Source organism: Pan troglodytes, chromosome Y, assembly GCF_028858775.2.
Source record: "Pan troglodytes isolate AG18354 chromosome Y, NHGRI_mPanTro3-v2.0_pri, whole genome shotgun sequence".
NCBI classification, from domain to species: Eukaryota; Metazoa; Chordata; class Mammalia; order Primates; family Hominidae; genus Pan; species Pan troglodytes.
The window spans coordinates 24,093,268-24,117,450 of NC_072422.2; the positions used below are offsets into that span (position 1 = coordinate 24,093,268).

General features: G+C 44.1%; 2 pseudogenes; one reads left to right on the plus strand and one right to left on the minus strand.

Annotated features, from left to right (window-relative positions):
- LOC744852 (RNA-binding motif protein, Y chromosome, family 1 member F/J-like) overlaps positions 1 to 24,183 on the minus strand; it is a 193,395-nt pseudogene that overhangs the window by 27,107 nt on the left and 142,105 nt on the right.
- Positions 13,861 to 24,183, plus strand: part of LOC101059054 (RNA-binding motif protein, Y chromosome, family 1 member F/J-like) — a 64,979-nt pseudogene continuing 54,656 nt past the window's right edge.

Consider the following 24,183-nt stretch of genomic DNA (forward strand, 5'->3'; position numbering starts at 1 on the left):
CAGGTGGCTTCATCCTTGTGCAGTATTTCAGGTGACTGGGTCACAGGCCCTTACATAGGATCTATCAGAGGAATCAATCAGGAAAGGCCTCATCAGACTTTCAGACTGGTGACCCATGCAGCTGGGAACATACCAGGGTCATTCCTGATGTTTCCCAGTGAGGATCCACCTCAGCAATCCTATTAGATCCTGCAAAGTTGTGGTCAGAAAACCAGCTGAAGAAGTTAAGGCTCCTGTTGTGGTGTCTGTGGCGATAGGCCTCCACTTCATAATTCGGATACTACTGAATTGGAGTGGAATGGGAAGCCCTGTATTCTACAGAGACAGGATTTTGTGAGAAGGGGGCTGGATCACGTTGGCAATGATCCACCCACCATCTTCCTTCCACTACCCATCCTGGGAGCCACCTGTCACCTGTGAGGTTCATGAGATATTCCTTGGTAATCACTTGATTCTGGAAGTAGGGGTTACTCCAAAAGAACAACATGATCTTGCAGAGATGAACGGAATGCTTGGCTTCTTTCACCTGTCAGGACAAGGTGGAGAAAACTTACATACGTTTTCCGGTGAGGTGCCCACTGTTGCTTACAGGAATAAATTATTTCCCTTACACTCCCCCCTAAACCCTCTAGCCTCAGTCTTCCCGGCATCACCTCCAAGTTGATCATGTAGCTCAGCATGTCTTCATCTTGGTCAGAGATCAGGGCTGACATCTGGAGGTGGTTTGCAATCTGATTTAGGTCAAAGAGCCTTTAGATGCGATGGAAGGAAAAGCTAGAAGCAACAGGGAAGAAGGCCGAAGTGCACCCAGAGTCTGGGGTGGGGGATTTCTCAGATCTGCTTCCATATATGACCTCCTTTTTTCCTCTCTTCCCCCTGAATTAAGGCCTCTTGGGTTCACAGAGGGTGTATACTTCTGAGGCCGACTGCACTGACACGGGGAGGGACGATTTGCAGAGAGTTGCTTGTGTCTGAGGAGTGGCAGAATCTGCTTATACCCGAAGACACCCAGTCCCAGATCGGACTGGCAAGGGGGAGGAATCACACTCCGTTAACAATAGCTTGATTCACAGAAAAACCTGTTCTGGTGAAAACTTGCTTCTGCTCTTCAAAAAGATGCCCCAAACGTCTGCTGCTGGGCCTCACGAAGGGTTTCTCTGCCGCATGCAGGAAAATAGTACCCGCGTCTGCTCCGGCTTTCTACAGCCACACTTGTCCATGGCAATTCACTGTTTTTCCCCAAATAGTCACATCGATGCCGAGCTGCCCGTTAAGTTCCTTACACTTCTCCGAGAGCACCTCTCCACTAGAAAGGCAGAAGAAACACTGAAAAGGTTACAAGACTGGCCAAGAAGCCAGGGATGCTCTGGATGAATGAGCCTCTGCGGTCCAGGTGCGGCTTGCGCCTCCGCTCCATCTTTCCCCTCTGCTGAGAAAAGGCCTTCCTGGCTGCGGCATTAACCGGCTCTAGCTCCACCTAAATGGCCAGTAGTTCCTCCAGTGTCAACTCTGGGGTCATGGGCCCAGGGCCAGGCTGTGCCCGCTGGTCCTCCTCCAGCCGCTCCACGTCGGCCACCTCCTGGGCCACCACCTCCACCTCCGCGATTATGTCATCCAACACCAGCACCGCCTCCTCCACCCAGGCTGCCTCCTCGCTCTGCGCTCCGGGAGCCCCCTCCTGCAGAGCCTCCATCCTGAAGACAGTGCCCTTCTCCGGACTCCCACAGACCACCACCTGTGCTGCCCGACCCACGCCACAGGAACCCTGCCGCTGCCCTTACTAGAGCTTGTGGGTCGGTGGTCCCTCACGGCGCCAGCCCCAGGCTTCCAGACGCCTCCTAATGGACTGCACTCAAAGGGCTCCGGGAGCCGTGCCGAGACCGCCGGCCTCCCTGCGTGGCCAATCAGTGCAAGGGTGTGGGAGTCTCCCTGGGCTGCACCAACCCAGGTTGGGCTGCACCAACCCAGGTTGGGCTGCACCAACCCAGGTTGGCCTGCAGTCCCAGCCTCCTGGGGTAAGCCTCCTCTGAGAAGCCCTCGGAGCTTGTGCCAGGTAGCTCTGTGTCCAGGCACACGCAGGCTGCGTGGCCTTTGGAACTGTGGGCATGGAAGCCCTGTGCCCTAACTGACATCCTGAGTGTGGCAAGCTATTGACCCACAGGGAATACATGAAACAGCTCACTTCATTAGGCAGGCCAGGTAGGTGGTACGGAATATTGCAGATCCAGAGAAGAACTCACTCTGGCTGCTGGGGTGAGGGCGGCGGCGGGTGTCCTGGGGAAAGGGGGTCGGGGCGGGGCGTGGGAGGAAACTCACCTGATTGTGCTGAGGTGGAATTCGTCTGCTCCAGAGGCCAGAACCCCGGCTCGCACTCTCGCAGGCCTAAGCAAATACAGGCTCCGCCTTCCATGCTTCCTCCCTGAGGAAGATGTATTCCAAGGAGCATTCCAAAGGGCCTCTTGTCCTATGCCCCGGGCAAACAGGAGGCCAGCCTCCAGGACTGGCCATCGACGGCCTGCGTGCATGCTGTTGTGCACTGCCTTGCGGATCCAGAGGCTCCCACACGCGCAGCAGCGGCTCCCGTGCCTGCTGGTGGGGCTCTGCAAGCCCAGGTCCTCGTCCTCTGGCTCCCGAGCTCCTGTGCGCAGTTGACCCTGCATGGCACTTGAGCCACACGGCGACTGCTGCAATCTGCGGGCCCATCGGGACTCCTTAGGAAACCTGGGTCCACATAGGTGTGGGACTAGGTTCTCAGCAGGTCGCCGCCCATGGGCCTTTTGGGGAGGGGGCCTCCTGAGGAGCGGCTCCCAGAGCCTAGGGGTGACGAGGATTGGCTGGACTCCATAGGCCCGGGTCTGTGGGAGCACCAGAGGGGCACAGTGTTCAGGCTGGAGGCTCTGCTGGAGAGGACAGCCGGGGCACAGAGCAAGGATGCAGCCTTGGAAGAGGAGGTGGTGCTGATGGTGGAAGACATAATGGCTGAGGTAGAGGTGGTGGTTGTGGAGGAGACCGACGTGGAGTGGCAGAAGGTGAACCAGCGGGCAAGGCTGGCCCTGGACCCAGCATACCCGGGGAGTCAATGGACTTGCTGGAGATCCTTCACATGGAGCTGGGCTCCGCGAATGCTCCAATCCACAGGGTACCTCCGGCTTCTGGGCCAGAGCCATATCCTTGCAGCTGCCGATGCAGGGATAGGCATCGGGCTTCAGGAGGGGATTGGGGGCTGGGTGGAGGGAGGAGCCAGGTGGGAGGCCCAAGGGGTCAGCCAGGAGGCAGGGGATGGGGGACAGGGTGGGAGCCGAGGCCAGGTTCCTGCAGATCAGAGGCCAGCTTGCTAGTGGGAGCCGTGAGAGCACGTGGTAGGAAAGGGGAGCCAAGCACAGCACTCACAAGGGAGAATCGCGGTACCAAGGGCCCTTCACGCACAGCGCCAAGTTAAAAGGTATGTTTCCTTGGGAAATGCCCTGGAGGAAGGGGAGTCTGCACGCCCGTGCCAGCTATTGAACCACCCCCGCTCTGAGTGCCTGTTTCCAACAGGCTCACCCCAGAAACACAAGGTGCTGAAGACTCGGGTTCGCGGTGCATCGAGCTGCTGACCTCCACAAGGCAGGCACCAGCTCCCCAGATATGCTTTCTTCCGCCTGCTGGCGCTGCACACAAAGCGGTGTAGGCCCTGAGCATATATAACCTCCTTTGCACCCACGCGAGCCCCATGGGGAGCATGACGCACAACCCTGCAGCCCATTCTACCTACAGGGCTTCCCTCAACTGTACAGGCCCACCTCTCAGGAAGACCAGGATAAGAGGACACCAGACACCCGGACATCAGCAGAGCATGTCCAGCACCCTGCACACCAGGGCCTCCTGCAGCTCATGAATGCTGAGGAAGAAACCGCCTCACACCACCCCGCCCCCTGCCCCTAAGCTGCAACCACCTGCCCACTTATTCCGCCACCTGTCCAGGCTCAGCTCAGCTGTCTTTGCCTGGCTCCACCGACCCCCAAAACAACCATAGTTTTGAAGTTGCTTCCTCTCCAGACAGAGGCAGAGGTAAACAAGGGAGGGTGACAGGCCAAATGTCTGGGAGATAGCCCTGCTCCACATTCTCTGTGCTCCTGCAAATTGCAGGGTTTCACGAGGCTTGCCCACCCAATCATCTGGAGGCTCCTTGAGCAGAGGTAGATTGTTTGGCACACCCAGATGTCGGCATGGGTCAGAAACCATGATGAAGTCCTGCTGTGCTACATGATGGTCAGGCTGGGGAGCTGGGGGCTATGGGAGGGGTCCGGTGTCTGAGTCAGTTTGAGGTCCCCCTGGGCCCCGGTGGTGTCTCAGTGGCAGAGCTGGGAAGGGGAAACTCATGCTTTGCTCCAGCTAGCAGGCCACCTCAGCCCAGCTAGATGAAATGGTCCCGTTGAGTCCATCCTCTTTCTCCTTCTTGGTCAGGCAGGTGGAGGAACACAGCCATCCAGGTTACTGGCCGCAGGAAGAAGATGTACTTTCATCACAACCTTTACTTCCACAATGAAGTGATCATTCAGGAGTATTGTGTTGGCATCCCTGGTAAGGAATGCCTCCCAGCATGGTAGGGGAGCTGGTGTGTGGGAGGGTCAGCCTGGCTTGAACCTTCCTGGCTCCTCTGCCTCCAGGATACAGGGTGTCTCGTTCCACTGCAGTCCACCGGTTCTGGGATCGTGAAGGTCAAGCCTCCAGCAGCAGGCAGAATATGGCCTACCTGAGCTTGTTCAGTTGGTTGGCTGAACATGACTGCCTGGATTTTGGCAGGATTTCTGAGGTCGAGTCTGCCGTGGGGCATCATAGGAAAGGACCTCGCTGGTCATTCCTTGGCCTTTGGGGAATTGGCTTTGAACCCTGACCTGACCTGTAGTGGACCCCCTTCTACATTCCCCCAGATCATCAGCCAGGCCTATGGCTCAATCCCTTGCAGTTCTACTCCAGGGAGGGGAGGGACAGCATTAGAGAGGGAACAGAGAGGAGGCCAGGCAAGGAGCCTAGAGCTGTGAACTGAAAGGCCCTTGAGTCCTGGATCTGTGCCCTACTTGGAGAATCCAAGGATCATGGAGGAGACTGCAGTGAGCAATCCCACGCCATCCATGGGTTGGGGCAGAACGGCCCATAAGGGAACTGTAACACCCACATGTAAGGATTGGGGAACCCTAAGCTACCTATGATGCATATGTGGCTAAAGTCAGTGGGTGAGAAGCAAGGCTTAAGGGATAGCTGTCTTATCATCACTCTCCACCTCCCTCCCCTGCCTTGAGGCCTGCTACCCACTGGGGCTCAGTTCGAGCTCAACCAGGGCCCCCTCCCTCTCTGTGCGGATGTCCACCTGAGGCCCTTCTACGTTTATGTCCTTTTGGAATGGTTCTCCCAGGCCCGTCATGTTCTGTTTCAAGGAGCCCAGGCTCCCCTGACATGCATTCTCCTCTCTGTCATTCTCACTCCCACTTTCCTTCCTTGCCAGATAAGACAGGCCACTGCACAGGGAATCTGGAAGACAACACTGGGCTCCAGTGTGAGGAAATGTTCTACGTTCTCCATGTACTTGTACTTTAGTGTTTCCTCCGGGGGAGGAAATGTTAAGAGATTACAAAATGGATGGGGACCTTCAGTGTGTGTCCAGGGAGGGACACACACTGGCTGGGAATTAAGACCCACCTGAGTAATGCCGTGGACATCCAGTTTCAGTTATCTTGATAAAGACCTGCTTTGTTACATCGCCTACTGTTAATATAAAAGTTAATTTCTTAGAATATTGAAAAGCAAATTTAAGTATGAGGAAATATAATTTGTTCATAATTGTATGAAAAAACTGCAGACTGATCCATTTTTCATTACAATTTTTATGTGAGACTTGAAGTGTTTATGAAGTTTTAAGATACATTTTTATTGTTCTACTCCTGGCAATTTTTATGATCATTTTTGCAATACAGAGACATGGACACTCGGAAGTTTTTGAGGGATTTTCAGTTTCTTTTAGAGAGCTTAGTTGTAAACTTTGATATTTTTCCCCTGTGGTTCTTTTCAGTTTACTGTTTGTATTTTATATATGAGATGTTAAATTTGTTTTCTTATTTGCCCCTTCTGGAACTTTCGTTTTAAAGGAATTTTGTTTTCTGTTAGATATGTGAGTTTCCTGTGAGCACTTTTTCTAGTACTGATTTTTTTTTAATTCATTAGTTTTTGGGTGTGTGTTTGTTTGTTTCTTTTGAGATGGAGTCTCACTATGTCACCCAGGCTGGAGTGAAGTGGCACGATCTCGGCTCACTGCAAACTCTGCCTCCCAGCTTCAAGGATTCCCCTACCTCAGCCTTCTGAGGAGCTGAGATTACGGGCGCATGCCACCATGTCCAGCTAATTTTTGTATTTTTAGTCAAGACTGGGCTTCACCATATTTGCCAGGCTGGTCTTGTACTCCTGACCTCAAGTGATCCGACCACACTGGCCTCCCAAAATGCTGGGTTTCCAGGCGTGGGCCACCACACCTGGCCTCATTTGTTTGTTTATGTATTTTAATCCTTGTTCTATTTTCTTCATGTACATGTATTTTAGAGTTATCGAAATCATATATTTTATTTAGTTAATACTTTAGTAAGATTTTAAAAGTAATGTTTTTCATTCAGTAAATACAATATTGTGAATAGATTAAATCTTGTGTAGTATTGTCATTCTGTCTTTTAGAAATTATTAAGAACTCTGATACTGTTTCTCTCCCACCTGAAGAGAACATGCAGATAGTTATAAAAAATTGTGTGAATGGGTAGGTGTTAGAATATAATTTGAAAGAATAGTAAAGTTCACAAATACAATTTCACATTTGTATTTTGCATCATTTTGAAAATTTTATTTGCTGACACATGAAATTCTGCATTCACCTTCATGTTAAATATACAATTATGAATCAGTTTCAAGAATGAAAACAATCCAAGGCCAAGCGTTAGTTCAGGAAGTAGAAAGCAGTTGTTATGTAGCAAAAAACATATTTATTGAAGGTATATTTAGAGAGATTTTAGAAGGCTTAAGTCAACATTTTGTTGTTGTTGCTCTGGTGTTTTATCACACTGTGACCAGACTGTAGCATCACTAGTTATAGTCACTAGGCTACCAAAGTCTCAGGGCTGCAGCAATTGTTATTGAAGAAAGTGTCAGCGTGCTTGGCTGTTTAAGGAGGCTAGAGGACTTAGGAGTTTTCACCCAAAGCACATGGGCCTGGTTTAGTGGGTAGCCTTCCTTTGCTGAAGTAGATAAGATCCAGGAGAAGTGTTGACTTATTGTAGTAGCTAGGGCTTTGAGACTGGTGAAGCCTATTTGTCTCCAACTGCCATTGCCAGATATTGGTCTGCACATAATGACACTTCCTGAACTCACTGACTCCTGTAAATTCAAATGTAGCATTTGGATTTAAATCCCTATTCCAACTTCTTAACCTTAGATCTAATAAGTGGATAACAAAAGATGTATTCAGAAGAAAGTGAGACATCAGATATGTACAAAAGTAAATCATCCTGATCAAATACCTTCAAAAATATTACTACAAAAATCACTGAAGATTAAACCTTAAAAAGTTATTTTAATTGGGGAAATAGAAAAAGGTTGGACTCGTTTGAAAGTCTGAGGGGTAAAGATACTATTATTAGAATATGGGAATTATATAAAATGTCTAATTTGTTTGAAGAGCAGCATACTAGCTATTTAGTATGGCTAAAGATTAATAACCCATGTAAGAAAACTCAGAGATAAACAGCAATTTTTTTCAGAGATTTTGTTCTGTAATTAAAGACTTTTAAAATGGTTGCCTACTGACGAGCAATTCGCTTATTATTTAGACATATGTTGTACACCATTTTATACAGGGACAAAGTTATAGTTTCTATCATGTAGAACAAAAAATAATCGACTGTGTATCACATTTGCATTAGAGTCTTTGGTCTGAGTAATGAAGCAAACAATGGAACTGCCTATGCCAGGGTACAGGTGGGCACAGCTGGAAGCTTCCATCACTTGCATCTTTAACATTTCTGGATTCTCATCGGTCTCTCCTAGAAAGACAAATGGACTATAACTATTCTAAAGAACATATGTTACATTTAATCACTAAGTATTGAGGTAAGACCATGATCTGTCTTATCACTGTCTCCTCATTACTTTAAACTTGTATGTATAACATACAAAGATATTCAGTTTATTTTCTCACCATTAACATTTTACACTGCACATTTATCAATTTCATTCTCTTTCTAGTGACTTTGTTGTTGTTGTTGTTGTTGTTGTTGTTGTTGAGATGGAGTTTCGCTCTGTCACTCAGTCTGGAATGCAGTGGCCTGATCTCGGCTCACTACAACCTCCGCCTCTTGGGTTCAAGCAATTCTCCTGCCTCAGCCTCCTGAGTAGCTGGGATTACAGGCACACACCACCACTCCTGGCTAATTTTGTATGTTTAGCAGAAATGGGGTTTCCTCATGTTGGTCAGACTGGTCTCAAACTTCTGACTTCGGGTGATTCACTGGCCTCAGCCTTACAAAGTGCTGGGATTACAGGCGTGAGCCACCACGCCAGCCCCCCGCTTTTTTCTTGAGACAAGTTCTTGCTTGGTCACCCAGACTGGAGTGCATTGGCACAATCTTCACAAACTGCAGCCTCAATCTCCTAGTCTCAAGCTATCTTCCTGTCTCAGCCTCCCACATAGCTGGGACTACACCTGTGCAACACCACACCAGCCTATTTGTTGTTGTTGCTGTTTAGTGATGAAGTCTTGCTATATTGCCCAAGTGGCTATCACATTCCTGGGCCCAAAGGGTTCTCCTAGTTCAAGCTCCCAAAGGCTGGAAATATAGGAGTGAGTCACTGCGGACAGCACCATCACTCTTTACTCACTTTTTAAATGCCACTCTTCAAAATTAACAAGTAAATTTTACTTATGGAATTCCAAATTCCAAGTCAAGTTCAGCTTCATTTTCATAAAGAGGTTAAAAACAAAATAAAACCAAAAAAAGCTTCATTTTCCTTTGTGTTGAAGTGAGCAAAGAGTTAGAAAGCAAATCATCTCTATTTTGGTTTACGAAATTGACTATACATAGAAAGATCCTCGTATAATTGTTTTCAGATCTAAAATCCTGTGAAGTTATTATCAGGACCATCATCTTATAAAACAAAAACAAATCTCCTAGTGGGTCTTTTATGTGGATTAAATATCTTATAATTAGTAATGGATACAATTGTGATTATAGTTATTCCTTGAACCATAATATTAAAAATATGAACCTCATTTTTTTAGAGCTGCTACCCTAATATGAAAAGTAACTGCTGACCTGGTATAATAATTTGTGGCCCAGACAGCCAGCATTCTGAATTATTCAGGTTTTTCAGATAGCCCAACTGTGCTAAGAGCCGAAAGGGAGTCTAGACATCTTGGAGGAGTAGCAAAGCCTGATCATTTCTTTCTACCCCACTCAACAACCGGAATCTCTCATGAAATAGCATGATAGACACCTTCACAATTCTCAGTGGTGTGCCAGTGTGCCTCAGACCCAGAATCACAGCAGTGTTTTCAGGATTCCTGTGTGCACAGGCAAAAATTTATTATAGTACATTCATTAGAAAACCAGCACCTTAAGCCTACATCAGGCTTTCCAGCATATTTCTTTAGTCATGATACACAAGGTACCTAGCTTATCTTCAGAGAAATCAGAAATCTATGAATAAAGAGCCCACAGACAATGGGATTAGGAGAGGAATTAATTAACAGAGGTACTAGTAAGCCAAACACAGTGAGACAATTTATTTTTAGCCTAAACCAAAAATGTTATCTGTATATGCCAGATGGTCATACATGATAGAAGTAAATTTGGACAGAGAAACCATCAGCAATGTATTTATGGGATAATGAATTATAGGGTATGGGAAGAGGCAGGCACAAACTTACATGTTCCTGACACAGTGGGCAGCTGTGAGAATCCAACAGTGGCTAACTATGGAACCACAGCAGAAATCACTTCCATGGCTGATGATCACAGCTTGCCAAGGCATAGCATATTGCAGAGCAATCCGATCTGCCAAAGCTGAGGAGAAAAATAAGCCTAATTGTGCTGATTTGAATAGAATTGCCAACTGTAGATGATTTTTAAAGTTTTAAATCCCTCCTATTTCTGCTAACTAAGTCAGCATTGTTAAATACGACTAGCGAAGACAAAGTTCTACCTCTATTGTGTTTATGCATTTTCCTTGAAAAAAAGTATTCCTGTTATTATCTTTCCAAGGTCATAGTTTCTTTATATCCTAGCTTAAATTTCTTTAATCAAAATATTGGGAGCCATTCCAGCTTTCTCTCCCACTGCAATATTTGTATATCTATGATTTTAGCTACTTAGAAGCCATTGAAGCAGATAGGCCACAAAAAATACAATGATTTGAAGACATTAGATAGATAAGGAAAAATTTGGAGATAAGGCAGCTGTCTCTAAATTGGAGGGGGCTTATCTTCCTAAACTTATAATCTTAGTGAGATATCAAACCAATAGTTTAAATAGAAAATTTAAGTTTGAGGTTCAGGAAAGAGCTCATATTTTTAAAAGTATTTTAGAATTCCTCAGAAAACTGAGTTGAAGCAATGCTCATTAATATATATAGAGAGAGATAAAAATGGTGAAGATGACCTGTCTATAGAAGGGGTAAGGAAGTATAGATGAAATTAGAAGCATAACTAAGATCTTAAGTGTAGCTGTCTTTGAATTAGACTTTGGAGGATGTAAGCAAATAATTATGGCCTCCTTTATGTTTCAAAGTATTATTTACTGTAGCTTTGGCAATAGGTGGTAGCTATAAAATAGCTGCAGTTAAGTGCACATTTAATACATGAGACCAAAAGAGATCACTCAATTTCCAAGGAAATAGGTGAAGTACAGTAACATGAAATAGACATTGCTAATCTTATGATAAGTTTTCTGATAGCCAAGGGAAGGGGGAACCTGATAGTCGCACTGTAATATAGTCTAGTACACTAGCACCTAAAACACATTACTTATCAACTACTATGCTGTTTCCAAACATCATAATATCTTTAACTTAAAACAAACTTAATTTTAAATAACTATATTACAAGTGTCAGGTACTGCATGGTAGTAAGGAAATGTCTTTGTGTTAGGAGAGTGTGTCTTAATGTTAGCCCTATTCATCTTTTGCCATGAGAAATTGATCAATCCATTGTACTTATCTACTATCAGAATACGCATTTAAGATAATTATAATAATCATGTTATTTGATCTGTAGGGATACTATGGAAATTGAATCATATATCAAAGTATGAAATGGCTATGTGAGCCATAAGGAAAATAATTTTTTCAAGCATTTCTCAGGAAGAGCTTTCTCTCCACTCTTGTTCCCTCTATTCTTTTCTATTTCCATTCTCTTCTTCCTTTACTTCTCCTACCAAGTTTTTGAGCCTTACTCTGAGGCTGTGGCAGAAAGATGAAGTGTGGCCGGAAAGCACTAGCAGTGGAGGTAAAAGCCAAGGCATTTGTAGAGGTAGAGACTGAAAGAGACATGGAAGCAGAGGTAGTCATGTGTCCTTGATGGTGCCAGGGTGCATGGCTAGGCCATGTCACTCCCTGGAGCCAGAAAAGGAAAGGGTGCACTTGGCTGAAGACACAGGGCTTTGTGCAATGCTCCTCAAAGTAACAAGATTCCCACTTGCACCCAAGTGTCCTTTTGCTGTTGCTGGCACACCAAAGGTGCTCTCAGGTCACCCTGAAAAAAACAAGAGACAAGATATCAATCAATATTTTGAAGGAGGGCCAGAATAACTTTTGTTGTTCAAGATATTTCTCTTTCTCTCTGGTATTCACACCCCATGAATTTGTACCTTAGAGCCAGCCTCCCACATAGCTTTCTTGGCCACCATACAAAAAGTGAATTCATTCAACTTGGGGCAAAATTGGACACAAGTGCTGATTTGTAGAATGCTTGGGTGCTTTTTTTGCTGAATTCCAGGACTTTCTGATGAAAAACAGAGAAGAGGTGTTTGTGGTTGTTTGTTTGTTTTCAAATTTAGCTTAGATTAGAGAGAGAAACATAGTGAAGAGAAAGACAATTTTTTTTTTATTATTCAAGAGAGGATAATATTCTTTTCCCAAACATACTTCTCTTCCATGCCATTGTCTTCTTCATTAGTCACCCCTCATAAGGGACCAACTAGGTAGCTAATAGTCACATAGTTGTATAAATTTACTCCATTCCAGACTTTCCTCTGGGCATACAGGAAGGACCAGGGGGTTGAAAATGTTGTGTCTGCCTTGGGAAGATCAACCCAGGGGTCCCTTGAGACCTAGGTAGGGTATGGCACTGTCAATCCTGACTGTCTAAGCTTAGGCAGAATCCAGAAGATGACTACACCCCATTTGGACCAGGGCCAGCGCTCCTGAGCTTTTTCTGGGGAAAAAATCAAGAAAAAGTCTTATTATTTCCACATTTCAATTGGAATAAGCCCTGTACATCATGTGAATCAGATGAAGTCCAGGTAAGCACTAAAGTACGAATACTACTTTATAAACTATTTTTGAGGATCACTTGAGACCAGGTGGGCAACATGATAAGACTTTATTTCTGGAGAAAATGAATAAAAATTAGCCAGAATCAGTGGTGCATGCCTGTGGTCCCATGTACTGAGGAGGCAGAGGTGGGAGAATCCCTTAATCTTGGGAATTTGAGGCTAATGTGAATCATGCCACTGCACTGCAGCCTGGGCAAAAGAGCAAGACCCTGTCTCCATCTCTCTTTCTCTCTGTCTCTCTCTCACACACAGACACAGACACACAAAGAGAAAGATATTCATTAACAATCTCAATGTTGTAATTGCCTTATAATGATATCTTAATCTTGAAATGAATTACTCAGACTTACATAAAATTGCCATGTCTAGCTGTGGTAAGGATCCACTGTTCATTTAGTATGGAGCCAGCACAGAAATGAGAGAAAGACAGTTGCAGGAAACTATCCAAGGAAATTCACCAATTTTTGCCTCCCAGCAGTTGGGAAAGAGGGGGACATGGCCAGGGCGTAACCCACACTCTGCAGAAGGAATAAACCTGTGGAACAGAGTGAGATTAGTGTTACTAGTCTCCTATTTCTAAAATCTAATTTTAGGTTTTTAGGAATATGCTTGGAAATTCAGTATCTTCAATTCTTAGAAAATATTTGGAAATGTACATTATTCATCCAACAATTTTAGATAAACTACAGAGGTTATCTCCATATTTTCCCTTCAAATAATACAGTACATATGTTATATATCTTATTATTTATATCCAAGATATAATACTATTATCCAACAGTGTGTATCTATATGTACATACCTCAAGTGGAAATAAGAAAACATTTCTAAGAAGTAAGACTATCTTTAAAATACTGTTCTCTGAATAGAATTGTGTTCATAAAACATAGTTCATAAATCTTGTTTGGCAAAAATAAGATATTCTGTTAATATTTAGACATCTCTGCTGATTCATATAATAACATACATTTTGGTTTTGCAAAGGTCTGAGAACATAACCTCTTATCTTACAAACTCTGGTTTTAGGCTTCAACAAGAGTCTTCGTACTAAGTATATTAACTCAAACATATGACTAGACTAAAGGTGCCTGTGGTTTCACGAGAAATAACACCTGTCTTGAAGAGCCAGTAAGCCTGTAAATTCTCTTTCCAGATCACAGCTAGTTGACACTCATCCAGGGAAACATTGCGTTCTGAATGCCTAAGAGGTTGTTGTACAGGCTTGGGTCCAGATTGAGATTCAGGCATCAGGAGAGGGTGTTTTATTAAAAGTGTGGCTGGAGCAGCATGCAAGGATGAAAAAGATTGAGAAAGAATAGACTCTTCAGTAAATGTTGAGGAAGATATTTTCTGAAGAGGATTAGCAGAAAAGGCTATGGAAAGAAGAATAGGAGAGAAGACCAGAGGAGAAAAAACTGAGCAAGATGGGAAAACGCAGAATGAAGGGAATGTACAAGAAGAAAAGACTTAAGAAGAACACAGTGTACATGGAGATGGAAAAGAACAAGAAAGAAGAAAGAAAAAGGAGGAAGAAAGAGAGACAAGAGAGGTAGCTGGGACTTCAGGGCTTTCTTTTATCTTGATAATTTTTAATTTCCTTCCATAGTGCTGGTAAACAACTCTTCCAGGAAGCCAAATGCTTGTAAGCTGGCTTGGTTGGAGAGAATTGATTTTATCCTGGCTTTCTGTGGCAGTTATCTCAGTTAACAAAGCTATTAAATACTGATCTGGGAAAGAAACTGTTTTTACTGGCAAAAAGGTTACACGTTTAGACAAGGAGACAAAATGACTCATTAAGAGTGTTTCTCCATTCAGCTCAATTTCAGGAGGAGAAAATGATGCAATTATATTAGCCTTATAATGGGTTCTGGGTCTTAGTATTTTTGTTTCAGGCTAGATCCAGGTTCTCACTTTGCCACCTTTAAAATCCACAAAGGATTCAATAATATCAGCTTCAGACTGGATCCAGTCTGTGTCTGCTTGGGTTACAGGCAGTATCCAAGATATGAGTGTTCTTCCTTTAAGCAAGATCCATGGTTTGACTACTGCAGGTAGAACCTTGGGCCAGAATCTTAGAACCAAAGTTTCAGACTGAATAAAATTGTGAATTATATCAATGTCAGGCTGGATCGAGGAACTGAGTATTTGAGATTTTGAATAAGCCTATGAGCTGCCTTTATGCACCTGAATGTAAAACAAAGATCTGACTATATCAGTTTCCTGCTTGTTCCAGGGTCTCACTGCTTGGGTTTCAGGGTGGGTCCATGTTTGATATGTAGCAGCTCTTTGCTGAGTCCAGGGACAAAATATACCAACTTCAGTCTGGGGCCAGGGAGAAAGTGGCTGACTTTCAGGATGAATTCAGGATTTAACTGTATCACATTGAGGCTGTCAGCAAGATGTGACTGTATCAATTTCAGTCATGTTACAGGGTTTTATTCCTTGGCTTACAGTCCAAATTTGGAATACTTCAGTTTCAGGTTGGTTCCAGTATCTCATTGAATTTATTTGAGTCTGGAACCAGTATCTTATCACTCTATTGGTTTCATGGTGGGTCCAGGGATGAATTCCAGAGTAAGTCCATGGTCTGATTGCAGCAGGTGCATGCTAAATCCAAGAGTAATTTATGCTAATTTGATTGTGGGTCCAGGAGTGTGACGCTTGAGATTCAAGTTGGGTCCAGGGTCAAACTGCATCGTTTTGGGGACAAACATATCAACATAGCTGTCTCAGGCCAGGTCCTACTTGCTTGAGATTCAGGCTCAGTCCATTGTTTTATTTTATCAGTTTCAGAATGGGTCCAGAGTCTGACAGTATTGGTTTCAGCATAGGTCCAAGGTTGGATAACATCACCTTCAGACTGGGTCCAGGGTCTGACTGCATTCTTTTCAGATTGGTTCCATGGGTGGATTATGGCTGCATCCAGGTAGTAACTGTTTGAGAGTAAGGTTGAGTACCATTTCTTCTTACATAATTTTGGGTCTGAAGCCAAGCACTCAGAATATTAATATCAGGCATGGTCAAGCATTTTGCTGCCTGTATTTCAGTCTGATACAGTAGCGTACCAGACAAGGACAGGGTCCAGAGTCTGACTGCTTGAAATTCAGCATGAGTCAAAGGTCTGATTGTATTAGTTCTAGCTTGAGTCCAAGGGTGGATTGTGCCTGCTTCAGTCTGGATCCATATTTTACTATAACGGCTTCAGAAATTGTTGTGGATCTTATTGTACCTACTTCAGATTGTGTATATGGGAAGAAGGCATCCCTTTTGGATTGGATCCATGTTATTAAAGTTGTAGTTCTCTGTTTGGCCCAGGATTCTATTTTACCAGGTCCAAAGGGAGTAAATGTGCCCAGTGTTTGAAATTCTGGTGAACCCAAGGTTTTATTTTTTCTGTTCCAGTTTTAAACAAAGTTCTATAACTAGAGCTTCAGGTTGGGACCATGGTTTTGCTGCTGGAGGCCCAGGCACTATCCAGGATATAAGTGTTCCAAATTCAGGCAAAGTCCATTCACTGATACATTCAATTTCATGATGTGTCCATAAAATAGACTCTTGATTTTTATCTTGGATCAAAGGTTGTGTTTACTACTGGAGACTCAGACTGGGATCACGGAGTGATTGATTCAGACACAGGTAGTTTCCAGGTTTTTCCTGCTGTAGGGATATGCTAGGTCCATGGTAACACTGAGGAAACTACAGCCCATGCCTCTGGGTTTTCTGCTGAATATTCCTCGTAGTTCCATAATATAAGTATATCAGATACAGTCTGTGTCCAGATAATTCCTACTGGAGAGTGGGCCTGCAGCCACAGTATAATTTTGTCAGAAACTGGCTGTGTGGAGGTAATGACTGCAGAAGATTCAGCCTGGGTCCAAAGTGCAACTATATCAGATACAGGATGTGTCCAGGGATTTGTTGCTAGAAAAAAAGGTTTGGTCCATGGTGTGACTGTGGAAACTATTGCTTCTATCCACGAATTGACTGCTAGAGATACAGGCTGGGTCCACAATGATAATGTATTAGACATAGGCAATATACAGGGATTTACTGCTGAAGATTCAAATTGGATCAATCCTATGTATGTGTCAGATACAGGCAGTATCCATGCAATTAATGCTGCGGATTCAGATTGGGACCATAATCTGGTTGTATTAGATGAAGGCTGTGCCCAGGCCTTTACTGTTGCAGATACAGCCTGTGCCCAAATTGTAGCTGTATGAAAAACAGGCTCTGTCCAGGGATTTATTGCTGGAAATTCAGCCTGGGTCCAGGGTATATCTATGGAAGCTATAGCCTCTGTCCAGGTATTTAATGATAGACATTTAGTTTCAGTACAAGCTTTCAGTGTACCATGTAAACTTTGTGAAAAGAAGATTAATGATAGAGTTGCAGGCTGTATACAGTATGAGTGTATCAGCAACAGGCTTTGACCAAGCATTTACTGCTAAAGATTGATTCTGGGTCCATGGTATGACTATATCAATCTTGGCCTATAGCAGAGGACTTGGGGCTGGAGATTCAGGATCTGTCCAGCTATTTACAACTGGAGACTTAGACTCCATCATGGAATCTACAGCTTGAAATTCAGCCTCGTTCCAAGTGTTTACTGATGGATATTTCATTTGGGTCTATAGTTTGCCTGCATCAGGTAGAGATTGTAACCAGAAAGTGATTGCTGGAGGTTTTGTCTGTGTCCGTATTATGACTGTATCAGATAAAGCCTCTCTCCTGGGAATCATTACTAGAGATACAGCCATGTACTGCAGTGTGACTATACCAGTTTCAGCCACTGTTAATGGATTTATTCCTGGCAACAGATCCTGGGTCTATGATGTGACTATTTTAGTTTTAGACTATCTCTGTTGTTTTACTGCTACACAAATATTCTTAGCCAATGGTGTCACTCTATCAAATAGAGTGTATGTGCAGGGATTGTTGATTTTAGAATGGGCCTGGGTCCACAGTATGACAATTTCTGTTTCAAGATTTGTGGAGGGACTTACTCCTACAGATTCAGCTTGGTTTGGTGGTATAACTGTAGCTGGTATGGGCTGTGTCCAATCATTTACTTTTTGTGGGAAAGAGAGTTTCAGGAATGCCAGATGAATTGGTCTCCCCTGTGTGAGACACCCATGGGGAGCCATGTGTGGCATCTGAGGAGAAAAGTGTCCTTACTGCCTTCATGTCTTTATGCCCCGAGAGCATAAGAGCTCAGCGGCATGCCACACGTTGCTTGGGGAAATAACAGTCCCTTGAAGCAGTGGAGTAAAATCAAACATCTTGGCTTCTCCTGAAACCTGCTCCTACCCATTTTAGTCCCGATGAATTGAAGGTCTTAAGCAGTTTAGACACACGCTTTTGCTAGGGAAATTCAGATACTGCCACTGCTATACATCTTATTGAACGACTCACGAGCTCTCCTTCACTGATTAATCCTTTTCCTCATCCCTTCTTCCCGCTCCCGCCTGCCCTAAGAACAAAGAGCTTGTAAACCAATAAATTGGGTGGAGGCTGAGAGCTCCAGGCTATGAGTAAGAGTCTGACACTCTGGTCCCTTGGACTAGCCTTTTAAACTGTTATTCTATCTCTTTCTAATTCTTTATCTCCGCCGGACTCGGGGTACCTGCCGGACTCGAGGTAACCGCCAGCTGGTGTGGGGCTGGTTTCCCCAACATCTGGTGGCCAACGCGGGGCTCCCCATAATCCCTACAAATAATCCAGTGAAGGAACGCCAGAGCGTGCAAAGTGGAGGACGACTGACAAAGGACACCTGAATATGTTTTCACTTCAAGCTCTACAGGTAAGTAGGGCGCTCGGAGAATTCCAGGGTAACCTAGGGAAAATATGAGTCAGGCTGAGAGTAAGTTTGTTAATTAAGCCTGGTGCAGCAGTTATTGTGCCACGGAGGGGTAATTGTGAATACCCAAAATCTTACATCTTTGTTCCATCTCGTAGAAAAGTATTCTTCTTGGTTCCTGGAATATGGAAACATGGATGTAAAAGATTGGGACAAGGTAGGATCAGACTTAATCACAACAAGAGGGCCCTTCTCCACTTGGTCTGTGTGGTCGGCAATTTAAACAGCACTGCAGCCTTTCCACACTGAGGAGGAGGAGGAGAAGTTTCAGGATGACATAGAAAAGTTTAATAATCAGGAGTCTGCTAATCAGCAAAGTGAACTGTCACAGTCTAGTTTTAAAAAGGGGGAGAAATGGGAAGTTATATATCCTAACCTCCAAAAACTTATGAAAGAAACAGTGCTACCTACTGCGCCTTTAGGGGAAGGTCCGGAATGGCCACTCCAACTTTAGTCTTAGGTATTTTTGGAACAGGAGCCTGCGACGCGGCTTGCAGCTCCCATTATTGCTCTCCCTTCCAGTAACTGTGGCAATGGGAAGCTTCAGGCTTGCCCAACAGCCAAGTAAGGGGAGGGAATGATCCAGGCTTACCTGCCTGTTAATTATGGCGGAGGAATACTGCGAGCTAGTCCAAATACAAATTATGGCGCAGGGACAATACAGGCATCCATTCACCAGGCACAAGAAATGGGGAATTCGGATGCTTGGCAGTTTCTGGTAATTATTTCTCCAGCTGAGGAGCCCAGAGAACATGCTCAAGCATGCTGGGAGCCATTTCCTTTTAAAATATTAAAAGTCTTTAAAGCAAGCAATTGGACAATATGGGCCAAATTATCCTTATATTCATTCCTCGTTACAATCTGTGGCTTATAACTGGCGTTTAATACCTATAGATTGGGAGTCATTAGCCTGATCCACCCTGTCCCCCTCTGAATTTCTCCAATTTAAAACCTGGTGGACAGATTAAGCAACAAATCAGGCATGCAGAAATGCTCAAACCCAACCTCTGTTAATATCACATCTGATCAATTGCTTGGAATCGGACAGGCATGGGGTACTCTAAATCAACAGGTAGTAATGGGTGATGAGGCTGCTTATCAGCTCAGAACGATGTGCCTGAGTCTGGGAAAAAAATCACAACCCTGGTACTACTTATCCTTCTTTTAACTCAGTTTAACAGGGTCCAAGGGAGACTTATCCAGATTTTATTGCCCATTTGCAAGACATGGCTCAAAAGGGTATTTAGGATTCTCATGCCAGGAAAGGGATCATTCAGCTGCTTGCTTATGAAAATGCTAATACAGAATGTCAGGCAGCAATTAGACCTATTAAGGGAAAGGCAGATCTAAATGAGGAAAAGTCTTTAAGTGAATACATTAAAGCCTACCATGGCATTGTGGGGCACTTACATAAGGCCAGCCTCCTAGCTCAGGCAATGGATGAACTAAAGGTAACAAAAAGCACACGAGTGTTCCCTGGATCTTGCTATAACTGTGGGCAGACAGGACATACAAAAAGAGAGTGTACAAAGAGCCAAAAAAGGCAAAACTCAGGAGGAAAAAGCAGGGTACCAGGAACCTGTCCCATATGTAAAAAAGTAAACACTGAGCTAATCAATGTCTTTCAAAGTTTGATAACAGCAGACAGCCCTTGCTGGGAAATGGAGAGAGGGGCCAGCCCCTGGCCCCGATTCAAAATGGGGCATTCCCAATTCAGGATGGGATGTCCCCGACTCCAAATGGAGTCTTCCCGGCCCAGTCTATCCCTGTACAAATGTACAGCAATTATCTCCCTCCACAGCTAGAAGCGGGGCAGTAGTTTTATTCTGTACTGAACCTGTATCCCTCCTTCCTGGGGAGCCTCCTAGGAAGGTCCCAATGGGAGTTTACAGCCCATTGCCAAATGGCACAGTGGGACTTATACTGGGAAGATCCACCTTAAACATAAAGGGAATTCAAGTACATACTGGAGTAGCGGACTCTGATTGCCAGGGAGAAATTCAAATTGTTTTCTCCTCCACTGTTCCCTGCAGTGCTAATCCAGGTGACAGAATACCTCAACTGTTACTTTTACCATATGTTAAGTTAGGAGAAAGCTCAGAAAAAAGAACAGGAGGATTTGGAAGCACAAATTCAGCAAGCAAGGCTGTCTATTGGGTAAATCGAGTGTCTGACAATAGACTTATTTTTATGGTTTATTCAAGGAAAATAATTTGAGGGTCTGGTCAACACAGGAGCAGATGTGTCGATGATAGCTCTTTATCAACAGCCAAAAAACTGGCCTAAACAAAAGGCCCCAGTGGGTCTTGTTAGGCTCGAGGGTTTGCTTGCATCTCACCAGGAGAGAATCAGCTTCCTGTCTGGGTACCCACAAGACATCTTAAGCTGTGCCATGAGCCAGAGTCCAAGGAAGAGAAAAAGACCTTGGAACGTTCCTGCACCCACAGTTGATCAGATGGCTCAGATGAACATCTCTGTTGGGCACATGGAAACAAGTGAAACTAGCCAAGTCAACTCCACCAACCTGGGGCAAGATTAAGAGACTAGCTCACATTGCAGAAGAGAACCTGAGGTCTCAGAACAAGCCGCTGACCACCAGTAATCTAATGGTAGCTATGATGGTGGTAATCTCCTTGGTGGTGAGTCTCCCTGCAAAGGGGCAGATCAAAATTACACTTATTGGGCCTACATTCCACTCTCACCACTGAATAGGCCTGTTAACATGGTTAGTTGACCCAGTGGAGGTTTATGTTAATGATAGTGTCTGGATGCCTGGACCAGCAGATAACCAAGGTCCTACTCATCCAGAAGAGGAAGGAATGTTAATGAATGTTTCCATTGGTTATTGCTTTACTCTCATCTGTCTGGGGCTGGCAGCAGGATGTTTAAATTCTGATAAACGAAGCTGGATGGCTTATGTTCCTGCACATAATTCATCAAAAGCCTCTATTCATGTATTTAGTGGAAGGACATTTCAATGTTTGGACCCTATTAAATACCTTGAGCATGGCTATGTTATGATGCATCACCAGATTAATAAATTTAAACCTAATAAGAAGTCCTGCCCTGCGTAGGCAGGCCACTCAATAGTCTGAAAACTAGAGGTTCTAACCTGGGAAGCTTGTATTGCAAGTAGCAGTGCTGTACTGCAAAATAATTCCTATGGAATCATCATTGATTGGGCCCCTATGGGACACTTTGCAGTAAATTGTACTGGACAGCATGATGATTGTAGAGAGACTCCTTTTGCAAATGACTACCCAGATAATGCACCAAAATTATACAGAAGAATTGAAACAAATTACACTATTAAGTGGGAGGAGAATGGTATGGCTCCTCCAAGCCCAAAAATGATTGATCCAATTATAAGTCCAGAGCATCCAGAATTGTGGAAATTAATGATGGCTCAAATCCCAATTCAGATTTGGAAAGGATAATATAAAACAGAGAACCATAGTAAAAAACTTCGATTTGTTGTAGCCATGACCTCTAACTAGACAGTGCGTTTGCAGCGTTGTGTTAAACCTCCTTTTATGTTGGCAGTGGGAGAAATTAATATCCTACCTGACTCTCAAACCATATCATGCCTCAACTGTCATCTTTTTACCTGCATTAATTCTACCTTTAATAAAGATAGTAGCATTTTACTGGTTAAGTCTTGAGAAGGAGTTTGGATACCTGTTTCCCTCAATAGACCTTCGGAGGCCTCTCCCTCCATACATAGTATCACTGAAGTGCTAAACAGAATACTTAATAGATCAAAGAGGTTCATATTTACTTTAATAGCTGTGATCATGGGCCTTATATCTGTCACAGCTACTGCTGCTGCTGCTGCTGGTGTTGCTTTGCACTCTTCTATTCAAACTGTGGGCTTTGTGGATAGTTGGCAGAAAAATTATTCTAAGCTTTGGCATTCCCAAAGCCAAATAGATCAAAAATTGGCAAATCAAATTAATGATCTCCATCAAACAGTAGTTTGGATGGGAGATCAGATTCTATGGAGCATAGAATTCAAATGCAATGTGATTGGAATATTTCTGACCTTCGTATTACTCCTAGCTCTTATAATGCCACTGAACACCATTAGGAGATGATTAGACATAACCTACCAGGAAAAGAACACAATTTAACACTAGATATTGCTAAACTGAAAAAACAACTTTTCGAGACACCTCAGGCTCACCTAAGCCTGTTGTCTGGAGCTGATATTCTTGCTGGAGCCACTGATGGCCTTTCTAAGAGTAATCCTTTAAAGTGGATGAACACTTTAAAGTGGATGATCTAAGGTAGATCAACAATTGCAAATTTTATTTTGGTTTGTGTCTATTTATGCTGTTTGTTTTTAGTCTATAGATGCAGAGGGTGCCTTGGGAGAGAAGCCAGAGAGCATGAATGATAGCAAGGGCAGTTCTAATAAAAAAAAATAATAATAGAGACAAAAAAGGAAGACACATGAGAAAGAGAGTTTCTGGAATGCCAGATAAGTTGGTCTCTCCTGTGTAAGACACCCATGGGGAGACGTGGGCAGCCTCTAAGGAGAAAAGTCTCCTTATTGCCTTCATGTCTTTATGCCCTGAGAGCATAAGAGCTCAGCAGAATGCCACAGGTTGCTTGGGGAAATAACACTCCCTTGAAGAAGTGGAGTATAATCAAACATCTTGGCTTCTCCTGAAATCCACTCCCACCCATTTCAGTCTCAATAAGTTAAAGATCTTAAGTCGTTTAGACGCATGCCTTTGCTCAAGGAAATTCACAGAAACTGCCACTGCTATGCATTTTATTGAATGACTCACAAGTTCTCCTTCACGGATTAAACCTTTTCCTGATTCCCTTCCTCCCCCTCCCATCTGCCCTAAGAACAAAGAGCTTGTAAACTAATAAATTAGGTGGAGGCCGAGAGCTCCACGCCATTTGCAAATGTCCGATGCTCTGGTCCCCTGAACCCACCTTTTAAACTCTTATTCTGTCTCTTTCTAATTCCTTTGTCTCCGTTGGACTAATTCCTTTGTCTCCACTGGATTCGGGGTACCTGCCAGGCAGTGTGGGGCTGGTTTCCTCAAAACTTTTGGAGATTCAGCCTCAGTCCACCACGTGAACATATTGGTTTCATATTGTTTCCAGAGATTTATGGCAGGTGATTTGACTTAGTTCCATCGTTTGATGGTATAAGCTATTGCCTGTGTCAAATGTTTTTCTGCTGAAGACTCAGCCTGGGTCCAGGGTATGAGTGTATCAGATACAGATTGGATCCAAGGCTTTACTGTTAAAAACTGTAAACTTTACTTCAAACTGAGTTCATGGTGTGTGTGTATCAGCTACAGATTCTGTCCAGTACACTACTGCTGAAGATTCAGCCTTACGCCATGGAGTGTCTGTGTCATATATAGGCTGTGTCCAAAGATTTCCTGCTGCAGATTCAGACTGTGCATAGTGTGATAGTAGCAGCCCATGGCAGTATCCATGGATATCCCGCTATTAATTCAGCCTGGTTCCATAGTGTGATGGTATTGGCTATGGACATTGTCCAGGTATTTACTGATGGACATTCAACCTGGGTCCAAGGTACGATTATGGAAGGTATAGGCTGTGTCCATGGAATTACTGCTGGAGATACAGCCTGGGCCCATGGTGTGACTTTGGAAGTTGCAGCCTCTGTGCACAGATTTACCATTGGAGACTCAGCTTGTGTCCACAGGATAATGCTATCAGATTCAGGGTGTGTACAGAGATTTACTGCTGAAGATTCATCTGGGGCCC